Here is a 7,005-nt window from a genome sequence, read left to right on the forward strand (position 1 = left end):
TGGGTGACAGAACAAATTCTTGCCTCAAAAAAAAAACTAAATAAATAAATAAAAATAGAATAAAAATTAAGTTGTACTTCTCAAGGTCATTGTCTGAGGGATAGCTGGCAAATTGACACTTTGTTTTTAGACAAGGTTTCTGTAAGGTTAAGAAAGGCCTTGCAGTCCCTTCTATTCTTTTAGGCTGTGGCTCTAATTTTCTATAATGAAGACAATCCAAAATAGGGTAAATTTATTTTTTAAATGCATAGTTTTAACAAGTAAAGACTCAATGTATAGACACACAAAAATACAATGCAGTATAAAAAGGCTAGATAATTGCAGAATTTATTAAAAGGGGAATTCATATCACATGACTACTGGTGGGCTTGTTATGGGACTCAAGCCAGAGTTACACAAGGATCATTTTACTTTAATCGTGTCAGGCATCTCTGACTGCATATTTAACTTCATCTGAAGATAAAGGTGGAGCTCTGAAACCAACCCAATGCTTCTGATATGGTTTTGCTGTGTCCTCACCCAAATCTCATCTTGAATTGTGGCTCCCATAATCCCTCTATGTCCTGGGCGGGACCTGGTGGGAGGTAAGTGAATCATGGGGGCAGGCTTTTCCCGTGCTGTTCTCATGACAGTGAATAAGTCTCATGAGCTCTGATAGTTTTATAAAGGGCAGTTCTCCTGCACATGCCCTCTTGCCTGCCGCCATGTAAGACGCGTCTTTGCTTCTCCTTTGCCTGCCGCCATGTAAGACGCGTCTTTGCTTCTCCTTTGCCTGCCGCCATGTAAGACGCGTCTTTGCTTCTCCTTTGCCTTCCACCATTATTATGAGGCCTCCCCAGCCTTGTGAGTCCATGATACCTCTTTTACTTTATAAATTACCCAATCTTGGGTATTTGCGCATAACAGTATGAAAATGGACTAATACAGCTCCCCTCCCGCTTCCCTTAGGGTTATGGCATAAAACTGGCTTTAACGTCTTCAGGGTCACTTGCAAACAACATCCGCATCTGGTACAGTGACCCTTAAAACTAAGGAACTGAAGATAGTCACCCATTCCTGTTTTCTTAAATAGCTTCTTCATTTTTCAGAAAACCGTAAAGGGGTGGGCACCGTAGCTCGCGCCTGTAATCCTGCACTTTAGGAGGTCGAGGCAAGAGAATCACTTGAGCCCAGGACTTTGAGACCAGCCTGGGCAACGTAGCAAGACCTCATCTTTAGAAAAGAAAGAAAACCCTAAAGATAGGATCGCACTTGCTTTGTGAACTTAGAGTTTTAAAGGGCATCGCTTTATGCTATGCATTCTTTTCTTTTGAAGACAGCAGCTTTCCCGTGAATGGCTTTTTATATTCCTTATCCTGTTCTTGGATCTCCTGCGGCTCTGGAGTGCACCCAACTTCATGATGTCACAAGTGAGCAAGTTTGGACCATGAAAAGAGAAAAACGCATCTCGTTGTGATAATCTGTAACTGCTTATCCTGTATGGCCTTTCCTACTGTGTCCCTGTTTCCTACAGAGTCAGCAAACCAGAGTCACCTCTCCCAATCTTTGTGGGGCCTCTCACATTGGTAACTGGTATCTGCAATCGTTTGTTGTCTTCTGCTCTCTGTGAAACAAGCCAACCAAAAACTCATTGGGCGTTGGTGCCATATAAACCATGACCCATCTGTCTATTAATCTGCAAAGGTTTTGAAAAATAAAAGTCCACTTATTGCTACTTGAGCAGATTCCCTTCCCTAATCATACTTGGTTCAAAGAGACACTTTGCCCAGAGCATGTCTGCGGGACAAACACTATGCTGATCTTATTAAAACCCTTCCTGTCAGGATGCATTTCTAGTTGTTGACTGTAAGTGTTCCAGAAAATACAGATTGTTCTAGTCTTTACTCTCTCCCAGCCCCCTGGATCAGCAATGAAACTGGTAATGTTTTCCTCTTTTATAGCTTCAAATATTTGATTTCTTGAGGCTAATGATTAGATGCTCCTTGCAATGATGCTTAAAAGAAAAAAAAAAAGCAAAGAAGCAGCAGCTTGAGTTCCGGATCAAGTACACTCGGAAGAGGTAAATGGGTGGATGTAAGAGGTTATTCACTATAAGAATCTTACAGTAGCTTTTAAATTTTCTTCTTTTTTTTTTCTTGTTGTTTTTTTTGGGGGGGTTTGTTGAGACAGGGTCTCTCTCTGTTGCCCAGCCTGGAGTGCAGTGGCACAATCATGGCTCACTGTGGCCTCAACCTCCTAGGCTCAAGCGATCCTCCAGCCTTGGACTTCCAAAGTTCTGGGATTAAAAAGTCCTGAGCCACTGTGCCTGGCCTAATAACATTTAAATTTTCCATTTTGTTGAAGATATAGCTTAAAATCTTTATAAATATCTGATTTTAAATTATATGTATTATTTTAAAAATATTCCAACACAAAACATTTCCATTTTGTTTTGTTTCGCTTTAATTTTGTTTTGCTTTACTTTGGGAAGGAGGTCTTCAGGGGAAAATGGAGGAAACAGGCGTAAATGTTTCCTTGCCGCCACCTCAGGTCTTCACACTCAGTGCTGTGCCTTTGTGAATACCACCAGGCAGCCACCGTAGTGAGAAGAGCACAGACCAAAGGTCAGGGCTACGTTCAAGTTCGGACTCCAGCAATTATTAGCAGTGAGACCCGAAGCAAGTCGCTTGACAACTTTCTGCATCCCTTTACTACTAGAGTTTTTATGAGAATGAAAAAAGACAAAATACTTGGTTTTATTGGAATAAATTCATAGTAGACAGTAAGGGCCAGTCCCTGCCCCTCCCAGTTAATGATGGCCCTGAGAGGCTGTGAGAGCTTCTTAGGGGTCTTGGGCTTGATGTAGCGTCTTAGGGAGAGGACGTAATTACTACAATGAGGAGGTGCCTTGGCATGTTGACATGGGCAATGTGGGACCCTTATCAATGCCTACCTATGCAGGTCCTCCCTGGCTCTCCACTGCCACTCACTTGCAGCCACCATAGTTGCAATCACTTGCCATTTCCTCGCCTCTCCTTCTCTTAGGATAATGAAGCATCAAAAAGCAAGCATCGTTGGTGCCACCATAAAGAGATAGACAAGAATCCTTAGCCTCTGTAAGAGAGACACCAACATTCAAGTTACCATGAAGTCTTTGGAAAGAGACCCCTCCCTCCTCCTTGGGCTTTCGACTCTTTATTTTTGAAGTTTTTTTGTTTTTGTTTTGTTGTTTTATTTTGTTGAGACAGAATCTTCCTGTCACCCAGGCTGAAGTGCAATGGTACAATCATAGCTCACTGGAGCCTGAAACTTCTGGGCTCAAGCGATCCTCCCGCCTTGGCCTCCCAACTAGCTAGGACTACAAGCTCACACCACCACCTTCAGCTTATTTATTTACTTATTTATTTTATCTGTATGGTAAAGACAGGCTTTGAGGAGTATTTTCATGTGGAATAAGCAAAGTTTTCCTCGTGGATCTAGTAAAATTTCACATGGCCTCTGTTTTCCACTGCTAACTTTCCCGAGAGCGGACTTTTTGGAACTATTTGGAGCCCACTGCCCACTGCCCACTGCACTGAGCGCAGTCTAGGTTCATCTGCCACCTAGAAGCCTTGTCTCTGACCTGCTTCTCCCGGAAGTGCGTCCTTCTGATATGGAGGACTGTAAGGATTAAACTCGAGAGTTCGACTAGTGGGAGGAGACCTAAGATCACCCCAGACTTTCAGGGATACTTATGGATGTTGAAAATAGAAATAAATTGAGAATCCTTGGCCTGGTTCACTCCTGGGCGCTTCTCCTTCTCCCTGCTCTGGGGCCGTTCTTCCAGGTTTCCAGCCTCCTCGGAGCTGGGGATGTGTGGGTTCCTCCTAGCCTTGCTTTGGCTTTTTCTCCCAGTTCATTTCCTTTACAATTTTCCCTTGCTGCTTCCTCCTTGTTTCTTCGCCCTGCCTTTTCGTGTCTCCTTTTCTGCCCCTGGCATTATTTTTTGCCATCTAATTTCTCATGTCTAATCTCTTCCCTAAAAGGAATCCGTTTCCTCCTTGCTGACCAAGTCTGTCTATTTTTTGTACTCCGTGGGCTTATGCTGAAGCTCTGCTCACAACTGCCAGGGCACCCTGGGCCCTGATAAAGCCATGGAAAGCAGAGAACCCACCCCGAAAATAAACAGTCACTTCCTTCTTAGAAGAGCCCTTAGCCTTAACAAGGAACACTTTTGTCAAATGCTGTGGAAAGCAAACTATGTGTAGACCAAATGAACTCAATGAAATCGGTCTCCTGCGTTCAATCAACAAGTCTTTCTTGAGCCTCACGGGGCTTGGCAGTTGGAAAGGTGATTAATTCAAGAAACCAAGACTGGCTTCGTGTGCGTCCTTGGGAAGGCACAGGAGTCAACAAGCAATAAAAAGGCCCATCAGATGGCCTCTGTTCCCCGGCACTTCCTACCACCTCCCTGGCACTATTTTTCTTCCTATCGCCCCTCTCCCGTATTTTCTCAGCAGTCTTCTAACTAGAGTGCAAGTTCCATGAGGGAGGGAATTTTGCGTATTGATCGTAGCTGAATCCCAAGTACCTGTCGTCGCCTGTCACTGTCTGAACGAAGGCTCAGACCGTGAAATGCAACGTGATCAGTGCTGCATCAGAAACGCGGGCCAAATGCAATGGAATTGCAGGAGTCCACGTGAAACTAAGGGGTGATCATGTGCATGTGTGTGTGTGTAAAAGTCAGAGGCAAAGGAAAGTTAGAAGTTTTAGATTGAAGTAGATAAAATAGCCTTCAGAAAGGGCTTGGTCACATGGTGGTGGGGGGAGATTTGCGAGGGAGGGAAAATCTGACATTTTCCACCCCTAAAGCTTATTAAAGTGCTCGTTCCTTCAGTGAGTTGTATTATATGGAAAGGGAGAAAATCGGAAACATTCTCAGCGCCTCCTTAGAACATGAAAGGAATCCTTGGCCGGGCGCGGTGTCTCACACCTGTAATCCCAGCACTTTGGGAGGCCGAGGCGGGTGGATCATGAGGTCAAGAGATTGAGACCATCCTGGCCAACATGGTGAAACCCCGTCTCTACTAAAAAATACAAAATTATCTGGGCATGGTGGCGCGCCTGTAATCCCAGCTCCTTGAGAGGCTGGGGCAGGAGAATTGCTTAAACCCGAGGCGGAGGTTGCAGTGAGCCGAGATTGCGCCACTGCACTTCAGCCTGGTGCCTGGTGACAGAGCAAGATTCTGTCTCAAAAAAAAAAAAAAAGAACATGAAAGGAATCCCATATTCTAGTGGCCAGAGATAGGCAGGAGGTGCTGAACAACTCAGAGCCGGGAAGTTGGCTCCAGGTTTCTTTCCTGCTCTACTGTGAGGTGACCTTATCTCTCTGAGCAGTGCACACTTCCACTCCTGGCCATCCTTCCTTGGAGGTCTGTTATAATACTGACCTTGGAGAGGTGTCCAAGGATTAATGAGAAAATAAATGTAGAATGTTTAACATCACACCTGCCTCTTAAGCCTGCAATTTAAAAAAAAAAAAAAAAAAAAAAAAAAGGGGGCTATTCTTTTTTTTTTTGAAATGGAGTCTTGCTTTGTTGCCGAGGCTGGAGTGCAGTAGCACCATCTTGGCTCACAGCAACCTCTGCCTCCCCAGTAGCTGAGATTACAGGCACCTGCCACCATGTCCAGCTAATTTTTGTGTTTTTTTTGTAGACAAGGGGTTTTACCATGTTGGCCAGGCTGGTCTCGAACTCCTGACCTCAGGTGATCCAACCACCTCGGCCTCCGAAAGTGCTCAGATTACAGGTGTGAGCCACCATACCTGACCAAAAGGTAACTATCCTTAAAGAAGTCAGGTCACAACAGCAAAAAAAAGAGCTCATACCCTTAAGCGTTCATATTGCTGACGCGTGGGGACACCACACTGCTAAGAGGATAGATGTAGTTCCAGGTACTGCCCAAACCAGTTTTCCCCCAGCCTTTTATTCCTATAGAAAGTGGCACTGCATTGAACACAAATTAGGTGCCAAGAAACAGGACTATTCCTAGCTGTCCTAAACCTACTAGGGAGCTGAGCAGAAGGAGATCTCATTCGCCTCTCCTCTACCTCCTGCTACCCAGGAGCCGTGATGATTATCTACCACTAGCATGTGGTTACCTGGGTGACTGGCTCATTAGCCTGCTCTCCCTCTTCTCCGTACTCACTCCTTTCTCACCCTCCATTACTGAGGCTGAAAAAGCTTTTCACAGAACAACTTAATCTACAGTTTTACAAGCTGCTCTAGCCATCTACTTAAAGCATTTTCTTCTTTTCTGAATGCATAAGGACATATTTTTAAATATATGAAAAGAACACTTTTCTCTGGAGCAAAGGAAGGGAATAAAAAGGCACAAAATAAAAGGGAAAGGAGGAAGAAGCTAGGAATTAGAGAAGTCAGCAGGATTCACTGGGCTTTGCTGAACTTCCTGGGGTTGAGTTTCTAGGGATCTGGGTGCTTTGTAAGCATGAGGACTGACCTCTGAAAGAAATGGCTTCCAGGCTGGGCGCGGTGACTCACGCCTTAATCCCAGCACTTTGGGAGGCCAAGGTAGCAGATCATGAGATCAAGAGAGACCATCCTGGCCAACACAGTGAAACCCCATCTCTACTAAAAATACAAAAATTAGCTGGGTGTGGTGGCGCACGCCTGCAATCCCAGCTACTCAGGAGGCTGAGGAAGAAGAATCTCTTGAACCCGGGAGGCGGAGTTTGCAATGAGCTGAGATAGCGACACTGAACTCCAAATTGGTGACAGAGCAAGACTCCATCTCAAAGAAAAAAAAAAAGGAATGGGTTCCAGGCTGGCACGGTGGCTCATGCCTGTAATGCCAGAACTTTGGAAGGCCAAGATGGCAGGATCACTTGATCTCAGTAGTTCAAGACCAACCTGGGGCAACATAGGGAAAACCCGTCTCTACAAAAAATACAAAAAATTAGCTGGGCGTGGTGGCAAATGCTGGCGGTCCCAGCTATTTAGGAGGCTGAAGCTGGAGGATAGCTTGAGC

Source organism: Callithrix jacchus, chromosome 16 (assembly GCF_049354715.1).
Source record: "Callithrix jacchus isolate 240 chromosome 16, calJac240_pri, whole genome shotgun sequence".
Classification (NCBI taxonomy): Eukaryota; Metazoa; Chordata; class Mammalia; order Primates; family Cebidae; genus Callithrix; species Callithrix jacchus.